The sequence below is a fragment of the Athalia rosae genome, chromosome 1 (assembly GCF_917208135.1).
Source record: "Athalia rosae chromosome 1, iyAthRosa1.1, whole genome shotgun sequence".
NCBI lineage: Eukaryota > Metazoa > Arthropoda > Insecta > Hymenoptera > Athaliidae > Athalia > Athalia rosae.
In genome coordinates, this window is record NC_064026.1 from 16,230,329 (window position 1) to 16,253,897 (window position 23,569).

Here is a 23,569-nt window from a genome sequence, read left to right on the forward strand (position 1 = left end):
TGCGGAGCTCCCGCTCCTGCAGCCCGCGTATATACGTATATTTCGAACCACCGTCATAACTAGAAGTGAAAGGGCCCCGTGGCGAAATTTCCTCCCGCAGCTTTTTCAGATAACCAAAATATAGCACTGTATAGTATCACTGTGTACGTACACCGCGACCGCCTCGAGTTTCACGATACTTCCTTTAATTAATCGATCGCTTTACGAATCTACCTGCGTAGGATATTTTCGTTCCAAAAAAACAAATGTTTCGCACCGAACGCGACGGAGACGTCAATTTTCGCCCGGATGCGTTTTTTTTTTAACGGCAAATGGGAGTCTACCCACCGTGGTTATCGGCATGATTGGTACACATCTTCTTCTTGTTTTCATCTTTCTCTGGACGTAGCGCCTCCGATAGAAACATCCCTGGTGTTGTATGCGTGCTTGATTTGTCACGGTATTAATGCGTGAGTAGGAATAGTCGTACGCGTGCACAGACACAAACTACCGTGACCTACCCTCGCGTATTCTATTTTGCTATGGATATATGTATATATGTATATCACAGGTATAGAAGACTTGATCCGTTGTGTATATGCGAGCGCATGAAGAGCGTCCCATTCAAAGTTTTTCACCCTTGTACTCACGGCAGTTTGGCATATACCTTACACACCCGCTACCAGCCGTATTAGAGAAATTGAGAAATGTTTACAACAAAAGTTGTACCGGTATGTAGTACCGTGTATCTGTATAGAAAGAAGAGAAATGAACACGCAACCTTTTAATGCAGAAATCAACAATTTTCTCACATTACGGTCGCAAAGGTCCGTGATAATTCACCCTCTTCTGCTATTGGTTCCAACTTTTAAGTAAACAGACTCGTTTCAATCGCCCTGACGAAAATCCATCCGCCAATCATGATCTCGATACCGAGAATGATTATTGTTTGGGAATTATTGGAACAATGCGGAAGCGTTAATTTTTTATTCGTTCAATTGTTGTTGTTGTTTTTTTTTTTTTTTTCTTTGTTCTCAAAATCAGAACGGAATCGCCTTCGGGGAAATTTCTGGATTGAAACTTGAAGCGTATAATATATACGCGGTCGTAGCGGACGTACACTTTTTTTCAATACAGTGCGATATGACGTAGTTAGTTGGCCTGCCTGATAACCCCATGCGTATTATACCTATACCGTTCAGATTGCACCACGAGCTTAACTTCGGGACGCGCGATTTACATGTATTTCGTCGGTATTTCGTATGCTGTGCGCATACGACCGACCAAGGAACAGTAAGGAAATTCATCCTCGACACTCCTGTGCATGGGACGAAGGGAAGATCGATTTTGAAGAGTATGAAATACCGGTCGGATGCGGGCAGACGCCTAAAAAAATGGTACCGAGACCCGATACTACGTAGAAAATTGGAACCGTTGCGCACAACGCACACGCGGCCGCACCGTTGGCCCGATCGACCTAAAACCTACTTCGCTCCTCACGCTCGTCGGTCGGCGCCAGGAACTATTCCTCGACGTGTTTAGCGCGGTAATGTTCGTCGTCTTTTCGTGCAGTGTACGCGGGATCGTTGTTGCGTCGGAGCTTTCGGGGTAGAGTGAAAAAAAGCTCGGTAAGATTACTTGCGGAAGTTATGGGAATGCGAAGAATACAAGGAAGTATTCGTCGATCGCGTGACCATCTCACGCGTACACCACTGTATACGTACAATAAGCCGAGTCGATATTCGTATCGTCGCGGGGGGGGGGAAAAATAAGGAATAAGTTTGACGAGAACTTTTTATTCGACGAAAGCCATCGTAGGCCAACTTCCTAAAATGTTCATCACCTGCTGACTGTATGGACGCCTAAATTTAGAAAGTAACCAGTCAGCCCAGCTTCCACTTTGTACATCTATATAGATACATATATATATATATATATATATATATATATATATATATATATATATATATATATATATCCACACACTTGCGACGTTGCTACAATACAGCGTATACCGAGGCATAGATTAGCCGTCAACCTCGGAGACCACCTCGCCTCAAATTTTTACCCCTTCCTCCGTATGTGCAACATTTTTTGTACACTCGGTGATCTACCACCGATTGCTCTGGTCTCTCTTACGATCGCGATTTCCGTTCTCCGGTATTCCCGCATGCGATTAGCCGTCATTCGTCCATCTCTGCCAGATACTCTTCCCAGAGTCGTAGAAACGTCGGGTATGGTCATGCAAAAAAGTCCCCGTCTTTTTTTATGGCCCGATGCCTGCATTCTGCAATAGGTTCTTATCACACTCCCGGAACGATGACCTTGCAACCTTGTCAGCTTACGGAGTTGACAGTCTGTCCTTCTCGCAGACCATGGCGTCCCAAAGACCGTCCTTGTCCACGATATACTCGGTGGATTATGAAACATCGTCATCGGTGTGAAAGAAAATCACCCCGAATGATTGTCTTCTGGATTCGCGTGAAAAATTTTGTTTAGCCCTACGCCCTACCGTCATCCGGAGAAAAGTAGCGCATCGGTTCCCCCGAGCTCCTCTCACCCAGCATCGATATAAAATTATCATCATCATCATCATCATCATCATCATCATCATCATCATCATCATCGACGACAAGAGAATGTAGGTTTTCCTGCAGGTATTGGCGAATAAAAGATAACTAGACATCCTGGAGAATATAAGAAAATAATAAATGAACAAAAAGAAGACCGACATGGCGTTTAAAAAAGATTCCAATGACGCAGTTGGGTTTTTTTTTTATTTCCTTTCGCAAAAACACGCTCACTGAATGCATATACGTACAGACGTTGTACGGTACGAGTATACGTATAACGTTTTGTTCCACCGGGTATGTTTAGAGCTGGAGCTGTAAGGCGGTGGATATAAAAGTTTATTCCTCCGTCTCTCTCCCACGTTCCCAATAATATTTCTCCGTCGGTCGCGTGGCCGTCCTCTTTCCGTCACTGTTCAACGTTCCTCGAACGTTTCACCATACGCAGCGGCAACGGCAGTAACACCAGCAGCGGCAGCGGCAGCGGCAGCGGCGTAGTCAGATTCAGAGTCAGAGAGCTCGGTCCTCTCTCTCTCCACACCGCAATGTCGGTGAAACTCCAGCACGGTCTCTGCACAGAACGTATATTATATACGTACTCGTGTACCGTACAACATACCTACCTTCACCACAGAACCTCCACCGTTCTCCAAAGCCCGATCTCCGCGCGCTATAAAAAATTATACATAAACGTATATCTATAGTGTCTGTTAGATTATAGATGCAGTATGATAAATGCTCGAAATCCTCCCACGTCATTATGATGTACTCCAAAAAGATCTGAATAACTTTCAACCTGTATCGAGCATATTTACGCAAGCGGCCAAAGAGACTCGCGTCCGATCACCTCGATTCCTTTCGTCTCGATTGGATGTTTTTTTTTGATTGGGCTTGCACAAGTTTTTCATTTCTGACTTTTGGAAGTCAGTTCTCTTGCCCTGTGCCTTCGACCGGAAAAAGTCGTACTCACACACTGGCGATGCAACGAATACTCGACATTAATTTCCGTGATTGCGGTACTCCTATAAACGGCTAAAGATATCGCCGATCCCACGCCCAATAATTCACTATCAAAGTGTACCTGAAAAATAATTTCAACCGCTCGATAAATTCGTGTTCAATCTTCGGCGTTAAACTTTTTCCTCCAACCATTCAATGTAGTTTATTTTTTTGGGGGGCGGCGTAACTTTTTTCGATTTTTCTACCGAACATCTCTGACTTCTGAAAGTTCCTTCTTCTTGCGCCGTTAGACATACGTAAGATCTAATAGAGGTAAACTTATACTCGGACGCGCAGAAGCGGCTTTGGCATTTCGTCGGCAGAGCGGCGCCACCAGATGAATCCGTTTCCTGTCTCATTTGGTCTCGCTCTTACTTACTACGAAGACTTCGTTACTCTTGGTAGTCGTGGGAGCGATGCGACGCGGCGGCGTTTCCTCTCAAGAGACATTTCCGTGGACTCTGCGGCGTATAGGTTTGTGAAAAGCGCCCCGCTACCTCTCGCTCCTTTCTCATCTCTCCGAATGGCCAAACGGACAACTTGTTAGATGAATTTCTGCAGAACTGATATAGTCCAGAAAACGCAGATGTCTCTGTACCGTTCGCGATCTGAGCGGCATAATTTTTCGATAATTAATTGGAATGACGAAATCTGCAGAGACCGAGTCAGCAGACGACGATCCGATGAGAAGAGAAAGAAATATTCAATACTCTGTATATATATATATTTATATGAAATCGTTTCAAGATCGACGCACCCGAGCCGACGTCGTCGACTATTCCTGAAGAAATCGACGCCGCGCGGTGGGGATTTCGAGAAAGTCTATTAGCCGGTCTTACGCAACCAACTTGTCAGTGAATCGGTCGGACGATGCTCTCTTGGCAATATGAACATTAGACTGATCCAAAAGAATCGACTATCTTTTTTTCTCAAATATATCGGAAATATCGTTGGAAATGATGAAATAAAAAATCCTGTGAAAGCCACGGCCCTTAATATTAATATTGAGATATCCCGCATGATGAATTTCAATTTCCCGTATGATAAACATGCGTATAGAATTTTGTAACTCTTTAATGATTCATCAAAAAGGCTAGACCGAATCATTTTCTCGTATAATAATGAACGCTCTACAACAAAGCTCTCTTATAATTTTTCCATAAACCGACGCGTTTCGAAGTTATTCAACTTATGATTAAATTGAAACAATATGATTTATATTATTTTCTCATTTTATCCAATTTTTTCACGAAACTATCAAGTTCATCAAAAAATTTCAGAATTCTAATAAAACTACTCTAATGTCACAAAGTTAAGGAAAAAAAAAAAAATAAATGAAAATATTTTGTAGTTGAAACAAAAATAATTGGAATTTATTGAAAAATTAAGATACGATAGTATTAGAAATTTAACAGTTGAATGAAAGCATCTGTGAAACCAAAAAAAAAATCATAATACAAAAATTTTGAAAACTTTGACAAAAATGAGAGAATATTATACATTATATTCTAAAGTTGAATAACTTCGAAACGCGTCGGTTTTTCGAAAAATTATAACGAAGTTTTTTGTAGAGCTTTCAATTTTATACAAGAAAATGATTTGGTCTAGCCTTCTTGATGAATCATTAAAGAGTTATGAAATACTAAACTCAAAAAAACAAGCTTTCCCATGTTGATCATACGGGAAATTGAAATCAGGTTTTTTGTTTCATTATTTCCAACAACATTTTCGATATATTTGAGAAAAAAAGATAGTCGATTTTTTTGGAATCACTCTAATGTTGGTTAGGCAGCTGAAATCGATCGGAGCTTTTTCTATAGTCGGAAGTGCACGTCGTTTCTGTGACAATTTCCGTACATCAAACAATAACTATAGTAAAAAATTTGAACTCATTGTTGAGATCCCGACGAATATGAATTCAAGTGAACGATCGGTCACGGAAATATGCTGAATATTTGAGTGGCGTGATTCTTGAAATCCAATTTTTTCCAGCGCCCGTAATAGGCATCAAGTAAAACTGCTGCAATAAGTAAAGAGGAGTACAGCGAACGTCCAACCTCCTGCGTTATATATAGCGTAGCCATGATAATAACTTAATCAACCGAGTGAATCGTCCAGTTTTTTGATACGATATAAATGGCGTTGCACCACATGTGTCTCGCATTCCCGAACTAGACGAGGATTCTATAAGGTTCACTACACTTCTTGCTGGTATACCGATTAGTATACCTTTTATACCTCCTCGCGGCGATTGGCACGCGATACTTTTTGTTTTTTGTTTTTTTTTGTTTTTTTTTTCTTTTTCCTGTAAACGTTCAGCGACGCAACGCCGCGCGTCAGGTGTCACCGTCGCGTGTAAAAGGCATCGGGTTCCGGTTCTTTTTTTATCACAACTTAACGACGACGTTCGTCTTTCCATCGGAGCACATACGTTCGCCTTGTAGTCGGTCAATCAAGACTACTTACTTCGAAGAGGAAAGTGAGAACAAATTTGCAACGAATCCGATAAAAAATCATCGAGTACGTAAAGCGCTTTTCAATTGAGAGACGCGCTAACGATTTCGAACTCGTGAATAAATCAAGCGAGGACACTGCAACCGGGGTACAAACGATATAATGAGAAAAAATGGAAAAACGACGATCGAGACCGCCGAACTCTTGGGCGGGGATATGACCGGTCAACTAAAACACTCGGCATCCTCGCGTCAGGTACACGCATCTTTCGGACTTTCGGTTACCGTTAGCTAATGGGAGTTTGAGTACTTACAATTAGCTCGCGTCTTCCAACTTCTTTTTGCACGTGGCCTGCGGCGCTCTGTTATTATTTCCTCTTCCTCCTTCCGCTTCTCCGTGGGGGATGAAAATATGCGGGAAAAGGGCAACGGCATTTGGCAAACTACTCCGGGGAATAGAGTAAAGCTGGTATACATATACCTGGGTACACGTACCGAGTGTACAGAGGGAGGAGACACGCGGCGTGTTTAACCGCTGTAGCGAGGAAAGGGAAGTAAAGGGAAAGGAAGGGGGTAAGGGTAACGGTCCCGTAAGTTATCATAAGAGCTATGAACTTGACCCACTCACAGAGTTGTAAGCGTCTGCACCGAGCGATACGAAGTTACGAGTAGAAGCGGCATGTACTATACACATACACAGCAGCGGCAGCGATCCGAGCAACGTACCCGGAACGTGATAACTGTTGCATATATTTTCAGCTTATATGTATATATATCCGCCTGCGATAGACGTGAATCCTCCTTCTCTTGAAACAGAGAAGAATTTCCCAACTTTACAAGGGCAAATGCGCAGTGGTTCCCAAGTAGAAATTCACCGAAATACGTGTTACACACATAATCCGCAGGGGGTTTCTACCGATCGATCGATCGATCGATCGGCGGTGCAGAAATTATAGGTCTACCTGTGCACACGTATATGTATACTTATAGACGTGGCGTGGATCGGGGTGCAACGTTCTCGTTTGAACTTGACCCAGTGACGAGGCGCGGGAGAGCTCGGAATGACGGAAATCTTTCAGCTCACTCTCGCTCCTAATTGCCGTCGAGTCCCCTTTTTACTCCCCCCCCCCCCCCCCCCCCCAACTTGACCCCGCATCCCCAACGCGCGCGACCCGCCTTTTCTCCACCGAGGTTCTCTTCTTCGCCGCCGCGCTCCCCGTCTTTGTCGCCCACCCCGTACGTCTCGCCCGTTTCTATTTATCCCTCTTTCCTTCGCATTCTCTCGCTCGCCCACGCGCTGCAGGTCGCGGTGATAAACAAAGGAGCGATCAGGGGTTGAGCGAGGCGTGGGCGGGTGTTCACGGAGTAGTACTACGGTCTACGCCGGGCGAAAGAGCGACAGAGTAGAGCGCGAACCCCACCTCACTCTTACCGCGACAGAGAAACGAGGACGACACGAGGCCCGTCAATGGACGAGTGGCCCACGCGAGAATGGGCTGCGGAAGACGGAGGACGAAAGATCGAAGGTAACCGCCACCAGCCGCGGTCCCTCAAACCCCCGGAAGTTGATCTCGCGTCTTAGATATGCGACCCGCGTCCCGGACTATTTCGCTCTCGCGCATTCGTCATTGATCCCCTCCGTGTCTCGATTGAGCGCAGATCGTCGATATTATTTCGCGCGGTCCAAAACGTTAACATTTGGCGATTATCGTCGCGGTCGCGCTACCCCGCGGCAGTCGTGCGATATATCGGACTGTTTACCCCCCGAGCGAGTAACGCGCTTCGCACGCCACTCCGACGATCGATTTTTAACCCGCGTTCCCCTCATCAATTTTGTCGGATGTACGCATTTTTGCGAGACGAAGGTATGAAATCACGAGACCGGCAATGCCAAGGTCGAGGCCCATTTCAGTGTACATCCGTAAGCAAATCCGTACAGTTTACGATCGTCGATAGAAATCGCCCGACGTTATTCAACCAATCACACGAGGGAATCTCGATATCGAGCGAATAGAGCCCGTCACGATTTTCCTCGATACCTCGCGACGCGTGCTCGTCGGTCAGCTGGACGAATACGGAGGAGCGGCGGCGGCGGCGGCGGCGGCGGCTCGTTATCGCTCGTGTGTATAGCCACTTCAAGAATGGACGGTCCTGCAACGTGGTGGCTGCAACCAACCGACCGCACAACCGGGAACTAACCTCGGTCAACCCTAAAACGAGAACACTCGATTAACACAGCACGTGCCATCAGCCTCCCTTTCTCCCTCCACCTCGGCTGCTGGCTGCACCGCGCCACTTCGTCCCCCCCGTACCTCTCCACGGCTCCGATTGCGCGGCTGGTGTTCGTTCCTCTTTCCATTTCCCTTTACCGACATCAACGGCACACCGCGGCACTCGCATCACGAGCCCAAACGGCGCCGGTCCGAAGCGCAGCAACCGATGAACCTGCCGCTACTGCTACACGGACGTTGGTTGCTCTTGTGCCGAGCTAACGGTGCAATAGTTCTCCGACATCTCCATTCATAACTCGACAAATGGGAAGACCCCCCGAACTCCCTCCTCCCTCCGCCCGCCGCCCTCGCTTTTCCCGTAGACACGGCGTACGTTTGACCGGTCTATTGTGTGAAATCGACTGTCCCGATCAATGGCGTCGTTGCGACGATTTAGTTTCACGGTCCTCGCTCTCGCCAATGCGAAATACGAAGGTGATGTGCCAAGGTCGGATCTTGATACGCTTGAAATTCGCTCCTTTAGCGTGCGTGCGTTGAGATTTTAATGTCTCTGGATCGACTGGATTCGCTCCCCCTACCCCCGTAACCGCCGAGCAATGCAAACAATGCCTGAGCGGGGAGGGGCGGAGGGGGGGGGGAGGGGGGTGAAGAGACCCGAACGCCGGAGTTGAGCCGGTGTTTACAATTCGCCACGTGTTCCCCGTTTTGGACAGGCTCGAGTTGTAAGAGAATTGTCAAACTTGACGGAATCGTCATTCGCGTGCCTATCGATAAAGACCGGATGTTACGGCTTCCGGTGTTTCCAATAAAACAGGAATAGAGACGGCGACTCTGAGCTTGGGATAGGTCGGAATGACATTGAGAAATGCGCTCAAGCCGCCGAGTTTGCTCAAGGTGGGATTATAATCCGGAACCCTGGGGGGTATGGGGAGGTATGAGGTAGGTCTGGTTTAAAGATTTCAACGTTTACGCGATAGACGTTCGTTCGAGTTCGGCGGTAAATAAGATTTCGCTCGTGTCGTTAGTTGGAGATAGTAGAGACGGAAATAGTATTGACCAGAGGAAAAGGTGGGGAAAAGGAGGAGGAGGTGGAGAGGAAGCGGCAACAGCAGCGAGATCCAGAAGCCCGTTTAACTCGACAAACACAACAACACAATACAGACCGTGGAAAGCATAAATGGTCTACTGTACGCGTTCATTCATGAGTTGGAACTTTGGAAGGTGTGAGATGTGTAGGAATGCGGTGGTGTTGCTGCCGCTACTGGAACGGGTGGATAGGAGAGCCGCTGGTGGCAGTACGGCAACGACGGTGGGAAAGAGAAGAGAAGAGAAGCGAAGCGAAGGGAAGGGAAGGGAAGCGAAGGGACCCTCCTCACCCGCGGGAGCTGCGGCTGGGAGTTGTGACGGAGACGGAAGGAGGTTGTTGCGGTTGTAAAGCGATAAGATATCCATGAATGGGCAACGCGAATGCCGATCAACGATCGAAATCAATGAGTAGCGGCTCCGTGTACACGTATACCTTCGACTCCGTACGAAGCACCGCTAGGTAAAGTCGAGCACACAGATGTACGCGGATATACAACCTACCGCCTGTGTCGCGTGGGTGAAGACGCCGGTAGTTTGGAGGTGTGCGTACGCTACAGTACACCGAAGGGGTATCCCACCGCGTCGGCCGCGAAGCATCGACACATATGGGTTGCGAGGGGGGTGGGGCTGCCGCTGTTGCAACGAACGAACACACGTGAACGTACAGCCAGCGCGTCCGACGTCTCATACGTTGGGGAGAAAATTTATACCCTCTATCTAGGAATTTACTACACGGATAACACGTGATACCTATAAATACCTTTGGCGTATAACTATAGGTAACGGTATACCTATACCAGCTACAGGCGCACAACTGACACAGGTGCATGCGTCCCTACGTGCTCGAATGTCCCAGCAGTACGAGAGATTTACAAGGTGAACGCTCCCGACGATATCGTATCGCGTGGTGTGGATACTCCGTTAAAGCTGTACAACAGTGTCACGGCGAAGGTCGCGTTGTACCCCGCCGGTGAACGATGTCATTCCGAATGCCGATCGGAATTCTAAATCCGCGATGAGAAAATATTAGTACAATCGCGAGAGCGGAAAGAAAGAAAGTGGGGTGAAAAAGTGAAAATAAGGGATTACGTAGACCCTCGCGCCGTATACAGCGCAGGTGGTTGGAGACACCGGAAGTAGCGCCCGGACCGGCGTATGATTGCATCCTTGCAGAGGACCTGTTGCTTCTTCTGGATGGCGAGCGAGCGAACGAGCGAGCGAGGGAGGCCGAGTGTCCGGTTCCCAGTGCAGAGAAGCGAGCCAACCGACCTGCGGGATCGCTGGAAGGCCCCGCTACATTTATCCATCTATCTATCTATCTACCCTTTGTTAATTCCGCCTTAATGCCCGGCTGTTGCTCTTGGCGGTATAGCGTGGAACGGGGTCACTGGGGTGTTTATCTACCCCGAGTTTCCACCGCCGGACAAGTTTAGTCTCAATGGGTGACTCGCGATCAATTCGCAATGTGCGCCGTCTCGAGAAATGATCGGCGATAACGTATAACACACCGTGTGATAAGCGATATCGAGAACGACGTGCGAATGAACGTTTTATCGAAAATATCGAAGATGTAAAATGTCTTCCGCGATATACGCGGTGTAGAGAGTGAACCCGAAATCCACTTTCCATTCGCACATGATTTTCCTACAACTGTCTGTGTCGTTCAACTTCTGAGATACCTGTTGCTCCGTTCGATCCCTGAGAGCCCACATTCCTCGTAAACACCCATACAGGACCGTCGGCGGTGGAATGGCCCATCTTTTACAGAGCGGTGCGTCGGTGGCGGTCTTATGTTAAACTTTGCCGTCGGTAGACGGGGGAGGAGGAAGAGGTGGGATCAGTGTGGCGTACACTCGTCGGCGCCACTTGCCGGACGGATCGCCTCCGTTCCAACCACTTCGGGATTCCGTTTGGTCGTTCTCACCGGTTCGCTCGCACGCAAAACGGTCGCAGTCCGACCGATGACCTTCTCTCCTCCTCTTCCCGTATTTGAGCGCCGATACAAATCCCCCTCCCCTCTCCCCCCGTACGAATAAAGCCGGACTGATTTACGAGACGATCAGTGACCCACTGACTGCCACCGAACTCTCCCTATCGAAAACACAAATTTCGCGAAACGGGGCGCGTTAGTCGCCGGCGATAGTTGTATTCTGCAGAGTAATTTCAACGAGCAGCTGATTTAACGAGGCTATACCGCAGCGGGCTGAATGGCCCGGCGACGAATGGCGTGCGACTTAATTGCCGTTTCACAGGTGGCAAAAGCGGTGAACTCTACGATACGGTACAACTGTATGAACGCCTCCCCCCATACCCGTTATCGCCGGGAGTTTCGGAGAAGGTAGGCAATTCCAGTATAGCATAGGCGGTGCGAACGCTGCACCGTCCACCGGAAGTACTACGCGAATACAATGATATCTTCGCTAGGGGGTAAGCGAAGGGGTGGGTTCGCATCGACTCGTGTCGGGGTTGGGCACACGCGGTTCGAGTGATTCGACTCAACGGAATAGGTGCAAGCAACAGGTATGTATGTCACCGTGAGGTATCGAGGCACACACTCACCGTGGGGTGCGGTACGGCGCCCGTTCCCCCTCCCCCCCCCCCCCCCCTCCCCCCGCTGCCGTGGAACGTACGTTAAGTTGGGTGCGAGAAGTGAATTCACTGCCATAGCCTGCCTCCAGCTTACTTCCGTCGTTTCTTCTTTCCTAACTCTACCTTCGGATTCGGGGTGATTCTGGGAGGGGTTTCCCCCCGATACTGCGAAGACGATGGACCGGAATATATTTGATCTGGATTATAAGATGCGCTAGATACTCGGAAGAGAGCGTGGTATCCTTTCGAGAGTTGTGTTATTATACGCGCTGCTAGTTTGACGATCGTTCTCTACGGATGACACATTTGAACGCTGCAGCGCCTTTATGCAGCACCGCTGCTATCGATGAACGGCAGATGCGTGAGCAGCCGGCTTAGTCGATCGGCGAGGAATCATTGTGGTGATGTTGCTGCTGCGGACGGTCTGCTCCTGCACTTTGAAATAAACGACTGTTGACGGGCAAGAAAGTTCAGCATACTTGTTGTGCTTGCAGTGCGCGCCGCTACTATATGGTCGTATGGTACACGTGCCGCTAAATAACTAGCCATATGATACATTATATCCAAAGATCAGAGAAACAACCATGTCCGGCTGTCTCTACGAATATCGTATTGTCAGAACGGTCGGGCGTAAGCCAGCGAAATCATTCCAGTTTTCGATGTTTCGAAACTACGAACGAATTTCGCCGCACAAAAGTAAACGGGTGTTACAAGCTTATAAGTCTCAAGACAAAAATCGTCCGATAAAAGCGCACTGCACAACATGCGCGGGCGACTTTGGATGCGATGAATCGATTAGGGAAAATGCTACGCATCGGTGATCAGCGGGCATGCGTGCATAGGAGGTCTGGGGTTCCCCGTTAAAAAAATTACGGCCCTGCCCCCCCCTTCCCCCCCCCTTCCCCCCCCCCCCCCCCCCCCCCCCCCCCCCCCGCCCCTCAAACATGTATGTGTAGTCATACCGTAGTAGTTTCCTTATTGACCAACATACGGAAACACCGGACATGACATGACGTCTGCGCTTCCTGCTGAATCGGTAAGGTAGGTCGACCGTTTGAATTCTCAAAATAAGGGAACGCGTTCCACGTTGTGGGGAGTTTTCATCTCGCTTCTCGTTTTTTTTGTTTTGTTTTTTTTCTCGGGTTTTTTTTTATGTGTTATTTTTTACCACCGTTCCGCTCGGCGTCAAGAGGCGCGAGAGTTTCGAGCTTCCGAAGCTCTCGATCATCTTCAAATTATTCTTCAATACGTATTGCGAACCACGCTACTTTTGATTTTTCATTCCGCGTTTTATTTTTTACAATTTTATGCACCGATGTAGAATCACCTGCAGCGTCTCGATATTTCCTTTTTGTATAAAAAATCCTCGTTAGTAAATGGTTCTTCGTCGTTGCACGAGCCACCAAGCTAGCGGTGCTGCTGAGTCACTGCTGGGTTGCCAATATTCGCTATCGCAAGTGGCGCACGGTTGCCACGTCCACGTCGAAACGCTGTATAGAGTGAGGAGTGCGAGAGAAACAGAGGGTGGCATGAAGAGAGAAAGCACCAGGCCGGAAGAGTGCGGGGAAGGAAGAGAGAGAGAGAGAGAACGAGAGGAACGCTTCAACGATATGAGCAAGGGGAGTGAGCTTCGCGGCGCGAATAGATGCTAGATTGAGAAAGACGGGAGAGTGTAAGGTGCGAGTCCGAACTGATGAGCGCAAGCTCGAGAGAGAGACGGAGGAGGCGCCGGTACGTTCAAATGTCACTGGCGTTGAAACGCATATTCGCTGCTTGGGTGCGGAATTCGTAGAAATCGTCGGTAATATAGACGTGAGAGTTTCCTCGAGATAAGCATAGCCGCTGCGGAACGAACAGGGTTACCAATTGGGTCCCCCGCGACACTCGACATGTGTGCAATTCTGAATTATACTACGTGTATTAGCGGTTCAACCTCTGACAAAAATTACGCTTCTCTATCATAGGGCTGCCCGACTGATTCAAGGTGAGCATGAATCGACCGAGGCAAATGCAAGTTCCAAAGAAAACAGCGAAAGAAGTTTGACGCGCGATCGGATTATTACAAAATTTCTACATCATCAAGACATCGTTGCATTCAGCAACGATTATTAGTTGTCGAACTTTATAACCAGTTTCTATTGCCAGCCAATAGATGACCATTTAGCAACTCCAAGTGCGGATGATTTTGATAGAGCCATCGCGAGATACGAGATTGTACGAGGATTCTTGAAATTAATTTCGTTTGGCGTCAAGGTTTCAGAAGTCAATTGGCACCCTAAATACATGAACAGGAATTGGATGCGTCGACCGACCGACCGTCGAAAAGTAACCCTACTAAATTCCACCCACTGACCCAAGATCCGACACTTTCAAGAATATCGCCCAAGCCGGAGAACTTCAATTCCCGTAAGGTTCGCGTCCGTGACGTCGTCGTGTGGAAATTCTCTGTTCACGGATTCTTGGCGATTTAGCTAGCAGTTTTACGCAGTTTTGGCAACCGCGTGCACGCACCCTGGGGGGAGTCAGAAGTACGCCGTTGTTTAAAGCAGTATTCAACCTGTGCGCGCAACCCGCCAAAACCGCGAAAGCTGCACTGGGTCACAGAAAGGGAAAGCTGCACGAGTCGGTGCGGCATACATACCACCGTACCAGCCCTTTCAAGCCGGAAACGGATTTTTACGACCTCGTGCCACGCATTCGTTCGAGGGCGCAACCCTTTCTCTCTTCAAGGTGTATAACCGAACATACATGTATATGGATAAAGTTGAGGAATCTCATCGATATATTTCAAGAGCTTTCGATCGGTGGTGAATGTGCAGAAGTCTCGTTATAAACATGCATATAAACCTGATGAATCGTTACCGCAAACTTTAACGCGCATTGTTTTTATGGCGTTGACCTACGTCCGTTTCTACTATCTCGTTTCATCATTTGCATATGATTCTTACACTCGTAATTCGATTGGTGGTCCCCTATGCATATAGCGCTGCATCGATGTTCTTTGAAATCAGTACGAGCAGTCTAGGACGCCACTCCGTGTATCTCCACGCGCGCACCTCGCGCTCGAGTTGTATAACAGCACTCCTGTGCGCATCGCGCATTTTCAATAACTCGCTTGTAAACATGTAGGACGTGCAGTCGGCTAGTGATGCGAAAATTGCTCGTGGCGGTTATTTTTAATTTCGGTATAATCCTTTCTTTGCGCGTTTATATGAAATATATATTTTTTTTTTATTTTTTTCTTTTTTCATGCTCCCTGCTCTTTATTCCATCTAATGTTTTCGCAAACGTGTCTCGGTGTTTATTAGGATGCCCACGTGGCACTCCACTTCTCTCTCGCGTCCAAAACCGAGCTACACTGCGGCGGTGGAAAGTTCTCATAACATGAGTTCCAAGAAAGTTTCCTATCCGTGACCGATGAATTCGCACACCACCCCGCTCCTTCGTAGACCTTCTTTTTCCCAACGCCCCCTTCTCCCAAAACGCTGCAAAAAGTTTTCAGAAAACTTGTTAGACGGATATCTCGCAGGACAAATGGGGAATCACTCCGCCTAGGGGTCGTGGGTGTTGCAACGACACCGGATCCTTGATGCGTGGAAATGGAAATGAACGGTGGAAGAAACAGATGAAAAATTGTAAATATATCTTGTAAAATTATAATAGATATTCGAGAGGCATCATTCTAATAAATGAAACTTATAACAGCAGTGATGATTTTGTGACGCGGAAGATGCCAATTTATTGCAATATATTTTTAAAGCGACAATATTGAGTCAATCCTAAACATTCACACCTCATTCACACATGTACATAAAGAACGTAAAATCGTTGCAGGTAAGTATAACGCGTTGTATATATCAAATGAATTAAGAGTCGGTGTATAATTGTATAAATAAAATAGTTAGAGTAAAATTGTCCTCTGGGGAGATTCACTGGACTAACATGGTAGGATCAATTTTAATTAATCGCTTCTTTGGTGAAATTTCACTTATCTTATCAATGACTTCTTCTTCGCAGGTGAGACCAAAGTTAGCCGTGAAATGAGGAAAAACCACGTCTTCAGCAGGTACGATTGTGATATCTTGGGATTTCCATTTATTTGCTCTATTTATTCTTTATTCGCAGGTACGTTAAGTGATTCGTGATGGAGGCCCTGGTGTCGATGCTCGTGCTCATTGTCAGTACAGGCGATGTGTGTTGAGTTTTCTCTTCAAAATTGTAGCAAGTCCTTGTTTAATTTATAAAATATTATCTGATTAATTACAGCTGATCGTCACTGACGATTGTTTTTATATTGTATTCTTCTATTTCAGCTGCAGTTTAATCGATTGCACTGAATTTTACTGCCTCGTGTTGTATGATATTTCAATAAAACTAGCGAGCGAACGCACTTACGTCCTCACTCATCAATTGTCTTCCCCAGAGTCCCATCCTTTTATTCCTTCCGACTTCTCGGAAGGTGAGTCATCATTTTGACCAGTAATTATCTGACACAGGTGTCACTTTACCTATAGCGGTAATTTTAAATCTCATATCGTTACAATCTACATAACGTACATAAAGATCTTGTGGTTTTTGAACTTGAGACGATCAGTAATTTTTCATGAAAAAACGCAATTCTATTTGTACTGTCATATCGATGAGTTCCGTTTCGCCATGTTGCTAAATTTTTATATGAAATCCAGGTGTTGTGAGTTCTCCGAAAGTTTAATCGTTCACGATCGTGAAATCGAGTGTGACATAGGCTCGACTGAAATACGTACGTAATAAGGCAAATCGCATAAGCCTGTAGACGATTCTCCGAGAAATAACGTGGATACGAATAGCGCACCCACGTATTCGAACGTTTGGAGAAACGCGTGATAATTTGCCATTTTTCGAAAATAATCTGCGAGCGTTTCGAAACGAGGCAACGTTTCCTAAGACATCGAACTCAAAAATAAGATTTAAACCGAGGGCCAAGGGTCACATATAAGATAGAGAGAGAGTCGCAAAATTATAAATGAAGGAAAATCGAATGACGACCGGTTAAGCCCGAGCAACTCGGGCTAGGGCGCCCTGGCCACTCGATCGATGAGACTTGGTCGGGATCAATACGCGCGGAGCGGCGTCGTCCCGTGCAGGGCTGTGCAAATTGATATCCGGATTTGCCTGACCGGCCAGTTTTCCAGGTTTCTACGAATTTGCAAAATACCAATATCGATCTACGTCGTGCGAACTAAATTCTGACAAACCGATAACGGTGTGGCCAGCACGGTTGCGCCGGTGGTTCGGGCGCTCGTCATAAATGTTTGGATGATGTATTATGGGTAAAACTTTGATTTTGCTATAAAAACAATCTAAGTAAATTATTCACGTGACAAGAACAAAGGTTTTATCGTAGAAAAAGTTAAAGATTGAGGAAAACTCAAAAACCTTTTTTTGGTCGAATTCAAATAGAAGGAAAATGCAGCCCACTATACGGGGGACGTGGGAAAATTCACAGAATAAATCAAAGTAAAATTACAAAAAATTGATGAGTTTTTTTCAAAAAAAGGGAAAAATTTTATAGATTTTCACATCTGAAGTTTTTTTGTATGTTCAGTTGACCAGTACGTTGGAAAACAAGAATCTAGAAAAAAAAAACGTCCCGATTAGTCAATTTTCGAAGAAGTTATGACTATTTGAGAAGAGTTAATTTTTCCAAACTTTTTTTGGGTTGGGTAAACAAATTTGTAAAAAGTCGCAAAAACGTATTCAGTGGGGTAAAAAGTAAGAACAAAAAAGTTTCAGAAAAATCAAAACGGGTTGGGTTCAAAAGTGGTCGATTTCACATGGATTGCCCCACATAGATACGCGCCAATACACGTCAACAAAATTGCAGCGTTGTCACAATATTGGACTGCCACAGAAATTATTATTCTAACCACTAATTTAGATTGAATTTCCATTTAATTTGGCTGCATGGTGAAATCCTGCCTCACTGTCATGATTACAGAATCCCCGTTAACGCGTCTATTCGTAGTCTTGTAAAAATGCGTAACAATTATTATTTTTCGGTTATCATGCGATTCTCTAGAATCGCCGCTCAAAATCCCCACGGCCCAGTGTGCATAGTGTATTAGGACATTATATATTCATTGGACGCGGTGTTCGACGGCGAACATCTCGTTTAGTCTCGTCTCTTCTCGTCCGTTTCAACGTAGCGTACGTCAGTTTCAGGGACGAATTACACGATGGGCACAGATACATCTGTAACGGACTCAAGTTGCATCTGCAGCGGAAAAGCCGGTAGGATGTGTTTCGCCTAAATATTGTATAGAAGTAAAATGTGAAGTGTCCAAAAATAGCCTGAGTTGTTAGTCCTGAGTTTCGTGCGGAATTTACCCCGATGTGATTGGTTATTCAGGTTTGTTGCGCGGTAGTTTTTGCGCGGGAATCGATTCCCCGTTCCGCGTTCTGAGCGAAGCTACGTTGGTCGTAGGGAACACGGCAGAGCGCGTAGAGCAACGCCGTCGAAGGTACCACCGCCGACCTTCTTCCCCTGGAGCCGTACTCTCATTAGTCCGACGTTGCTCGATGTTAATGTCATTTGCCGGATCCCACTGACTCCAGGGAAATTTTAGCCCACCTCCTCACCTCCTCACCCCCATCCCTCATTCTTTGCCCTTTCCAGTCTCATGTTCCGTTTCCTCCGTTCGCGGATACGAATCCGGGACGGTTAAAAACGTCGCAGAGATATACCATATTCGTTAATTTTGTATTCAACTTTGAAACAAATCATAATCACAGTCACTATTTCAGATGTTACACGTATACCGTTGGAGGAGCGGGGCGTGAAGGTTCGGACTATGATCGTTTTCCAATTTGGTTTTTCGCAATTTTGGTTCTGACATTTCTGCCCCACGATTCACTCGACGCCCCAACGGAGCGATCTTCCGTTACGAGTACCATTCCTTACACACGCCTCGAAGTTCCTTCTCCCTGGGACGATGCGCTCTTGGGCATGATAGCTTCCGGCTGTAGGTAGCTGGTCCGTGACGCCAGCACCAATCGTCTTTCTTTACTTCTTGCCGGTGAGTTAGCGAGCTGCTCGCACAGCCATTATATGTTCCTGGATTCGTCATATATCACTCTCCTCTTGAACGCAAACACAATTTTGTAAAAAAACAAGGAAAACTGATTAAATGATAAGAAAGACGCCTCTCGACTATCTTCAATTGGTGAGGAACGAAAAAAATTTGCAAATAAAATTTTTTAGAAAATATTCCTTGGAGGCAACATGGGTGCATTGCACAGAAAAAAAAACTGTCACATAATCGTGCACCGTTGAATTTCAAAATCCAAAACAATCGATCCAACTGTACCATTTGAAAACAAATCTGAGCTGACATCATCCTTTTGAACACTCGAGTATTTGAATCAACCATTGCTGCTGCAACTTGTATACCTCGTTTTATACCCTACATACGCTTGTACCCCCATTACGCTCATTTAAAATGTAAATTTGATTCAACTGAAAAAAAAGTTCCTCGAACAAAAAGTATTCGTCTGAAAATAATGTGAGAAAAACGATAAAAATAAAAGTTCATAATCATCGGTGCTCTTGAAAGGAGTCCAATGATGTATCGCACATTTGTTAATATACTTTTCGGTAATCTCTCTAAAAAGTTCACCAAGTACCGTTACTACCGAATTTTTACCCTTTTTACTGTATTCCATCCGCTCCACCCTCTAGCGTCAAAGTACACTTTTTTCCGTCATTGTTTCTTTTGAACATTGATATGTTCGATAACAATATCGAAGCAGTATATTGTTTCTGGTTTTGGGACAGAGAATGATTTTTCGGTCGCAGTGTTGATGTACTTGACGAACACTTCACGCCCCAGTGGCTTTGAGGGGATTCAACTCACCTTCGATCCTGTTCGATAAGAATATACCAAGCCGTTTCCTTCTACCCATTATATCCATATAAGTAGGCATATGTTTGAATCCCGCTAAAATGGTTGTAGTATATCACAGGAAATGACGGTGCTAGAAAATATGATCGTCAAACGATCCATTCGTTATTAGCATTCATCATATCTGAGCTCTTCGGTCTCCGATTTTATAGAAATTAAGTCTGAATGGAAGCTCGTCTGGAATTCGTGTAATGAATATGGGTCAACATTCCCCGAAATGTTGATGAACCCCGCCGGTATCAAAGATACTACTGCCCAACGACCAACTCTGCTTTAGATCTTAACGTTGCGGTTTAAAGATTATCTATTAACGGTCCAATAGTTTTACTTAGCGAAATAAAAACAACGAAAAAAACAGACTGGAATGACGAGCGTCCAAGGGAGACTCCACTGGACTAGTGTGGCGAAAAAAACAACAACAACAAATTGAACGAGTAACAATAAGACAGATGGGATAAAAACTACAACTTTCAGATTAAAACAAAAACATATTGGAAAAAAATCAAAAAGTCAAAAGAAAAATCGACGCTCTCCACTGAAAGCAGCCAAGCCCTTCTTTCGGGTGTTGAAAAACTCATTCAAAGTGACGTGGTCTGATGAAAAGATTCGGTCAATCAACAGAAACGCTGGCTCAGATTGACCTCGCATGCACTCGTAGGAGTGACGCAAGACTCCACCGAGTATCTTGATTATAAAAAATGTGCGCTGCAATAGATGAGTTTATAAATTGGGCAAGTCATTATTTGATATGGAACGAAAGGCTGTAATAGCGAAGATGAACGAGTAGAGAAAATAGTAAAATTGCAACAGAAATAGAAGCAAAATAAAAATTAAAGCTCTACACCCTGGGCACTCATAGTTATTACAGTTTTCATCCGAGTGATGAATGCTGGCGAAGAAAAAAAGTGAATAAAATAAATACCTTAATAAAAACTATAAAATAATCTCGTGAGAAACTTCGAAGCCCGTGCATTTGTTATAGATATATACGAGTAGTTTATGTAACCAGAATTATTTTTGGAAAAAGAATACATCTGTTATTTTATATAAGTTGGATAGACGACTGTTACAATGAGGGGCCGAATTTCTTGGCGGATGAGTTGATAATTGGAAAACAAAAATGTTACGTGGCAACGAATATTTTCACCATCCTTCAATATGTAATCAATTGAACTCAAGATTACGAGGTAATTACGAGCCCTCTACGTTGCAATAACAGATACGACGCCACACATTCGATTTTGAAACAACTAGGATCCGAGGTCCTCATCGTCACACTCTAATTTCATGTCAGGTACACTGGCTCCGACCAATTTGAAAATTTCAAGATTATTTACCCGCATAGTCCGCGAATTGTTCTGGTATTTGAGCAGCCATAGTTGCATCGATGACGTATAAAATTCCATTCTTTGAATACCGTAATAAATAATCGATATTCATAATTCCATATTGTTTATCGGTAGTATAACGGTTGAATATGTACCACAACCTTGTATTCAACAAAGCAGAGAGCGAGTCTTTGAATTTTCTCTCTCGCTAGTTGCTGCTACTGCTGCAGGCATGGGGTACTAAAAAGCGCCCCCTCGGCGCCGAGCGAGAGTAAGCCCGACAAAAACTCCCCTCGACTCTGGGCGTTTACTAACTTTTACGGAAAGACTGCTGCAAGGATCCTCCCAGCTTGATAATTTCGCGTTTCGCAAATTTCCTTACAATACAAATCCTGCAGACTCTCTTCCATCCCTCGCACCTACCTTTCTCCTCCCCGGGATAGACGTATCTTCAAAAATTTTCACTCGTCCAATTACCTCTGCCCTAATCAGGTAATCGATCCGAAAAATATCCACACCTCGAAAATCCCCCTTCATTCATTATTATACCGAGATAATATTCCTCTTACACTTATTTTAAACCTACCCTACAAGATATCCTCATATTCCCGCCACGCTTTATGTCATATACACACGTATACTTATTACATGGAAAACGTCATGTGCGCACATGCGCGTATTATAAGATCCTACGTTACTCACGGCGGTGGTAGCTGCCGAGGAAGAAACGCGGGTTGCTGCGGCGAGCAGACCGCAACAAATATTTCACCAGCTTTATCGCCCGGCGTTTTAGAAACGTACCGCATACGGTATGCTGCAAGAGTCTTTTGGTTACTATTTCGATGGTCTTTCTCTTCTTATTTCCTAGATACTCACCTTCGGCGCAGCTCCGGGTAAGAAAGCCTCGGTTGGGCCTTCGTTAAGATTTAATTAAACGGCGAACGTCTAATTTCCTTAACGGGAACCATCGTGTCGCCACTAGTTTCAAGGAGCACTTTCGTCATCGAAAGTACAAAGTTTAAAGCCCCGCGGAGTACACGGCTGGACGGTACCAATAAACCTTTGAAAATAACTGATATTATTATAAACGGTTCACTACGGAATTTTACCAACAGGAAAGTAGTCTTTCTTTTACCAATAATCGTACGATAATCGTATAAATGACTCCCGGAATCGCAATCGAAGTTTATTAATTTTTCTTGTTCAGTCAGCGGGTGTCTGTGTATTTGGAAACAAAAACGCACGTTCGAGCCCGCGTCTGACAGCTCGAGCCTTTAACAATATCGCGCAAACGAGTTGTGTTACGTACGACTACCTGTTCATTACGTAACGTCATGTCACGAAGTGAATCTATGTACACGTGCACGTATACCTGTACATATCGTATATATACAGTACGCGTGCGAAGCAGTCAAAAACAGCGCGGGGCATCATATATATCCAAACGTAGCAAAATCTACCTGCCTATGTAGGCATATAGGTGGAACCCGGTGCGGAGTGAACTACCCCTAAAATTATTTATGAATTTTTCAAAAAAATTATCGAAAAGAACTTCAAACATCATTCTGGATGAAAAGATTTTTTTTTCGTGGATCCTCGCCTCCTAACTACGTGTGCATAAAAATCTTAAAGTACGTACGATACAGCTAGAATAAGGGTTGCGGTAATTTTTTTACAGTTGCAATGCCGAACCTTTGTTGCGGTGGCGTAGGAGGACCGGAAGAAGTCTTCGACCATAGAACACTGCAGGTAGACGATATGCAGGTAACGAAAATTCTAGGGAATGAAACTTCAGGGATCAGGGATATTTCCAACGCACGCGAGATACCCGAGACTTATTTTATTTTGACAGGATTGTGCAGATTTTGGATATCGAAAGGGTCTCTTTTCGCAACCGGACTCACAATTAGATAATTGGAAGATATTTCGTGTGCTGTTTTGCAGGTCATCGACGATGATGAATCGGGATTCCTTGCATAATTATAGGCCGTGCCACGCGTTGTGGTAGCGCGTGTTTTAGGTGAATAATTAGATATAATTCGCCGCTCTGTTATACATATGTATGTATAGAGCTATTTGGAAGCTGAGCGATAATCCGGCTTCCGCGTATTATAGAATTTTTTATTCACACTTCAGAGACAGGATATGCTGCGTAGTGCGTCACTTGTTGAATGCTGGCCAACGCCGATTGACTCCCGTGTATGTAACCGCGACCGGCCCGCGGCCTCGAAAAGTCACAATCGGAAGAGGGACCACCCCGTTCAACGTTCGCATAGACCGCGAGAGCTGGAAACTGAAATGTGCATTTTCCTTTGGTTTTTTTTTTTTTTTTTCAAATCCGTAGCTTTTTTGAGTCTTGTAACTGGACATATGTTTTCGGAAGTGAATTCTTTC

The 23,569-nt window shown here is 45.4% G+C and overlaps 1 long non-coding RNA gene across 4 annotated transcripts; it reads right to left on the reverse strand.

Moving 5' to 3' along the window:
* Positions 1-314: 314 nt before the first annotated feature.
* LOC110117248 lies at positions 315-22,807 on the reverse strand. Of its 4 annotated transcripts, none has more exons than XR_007279997.1 (5): positions 22,311-22,807; positions 22,052-22,235; positions 21,878-21,989; positions 2,801-3,219; positions 315-2,666 (listed from the first exon to the last, which is right to left on the reverse strand). It is a non-coding gene; the product is annotated as an uncharacterized LOC110117248 (long non-coding RNA). The 4 variants fall into 4 exon arrangements; XR_007279996.1 differs by having other exon boundaries at positions 315-3,120; positions 3,173-3,219; positions 22,311-22,772; XR_007279995.1 differs by having other exon boundaries at positions 315-3,219; positions 22,311-22,760.
* Between the last annotated feature and the right edge of the window lie 762 nt (positions 22,808-23,569).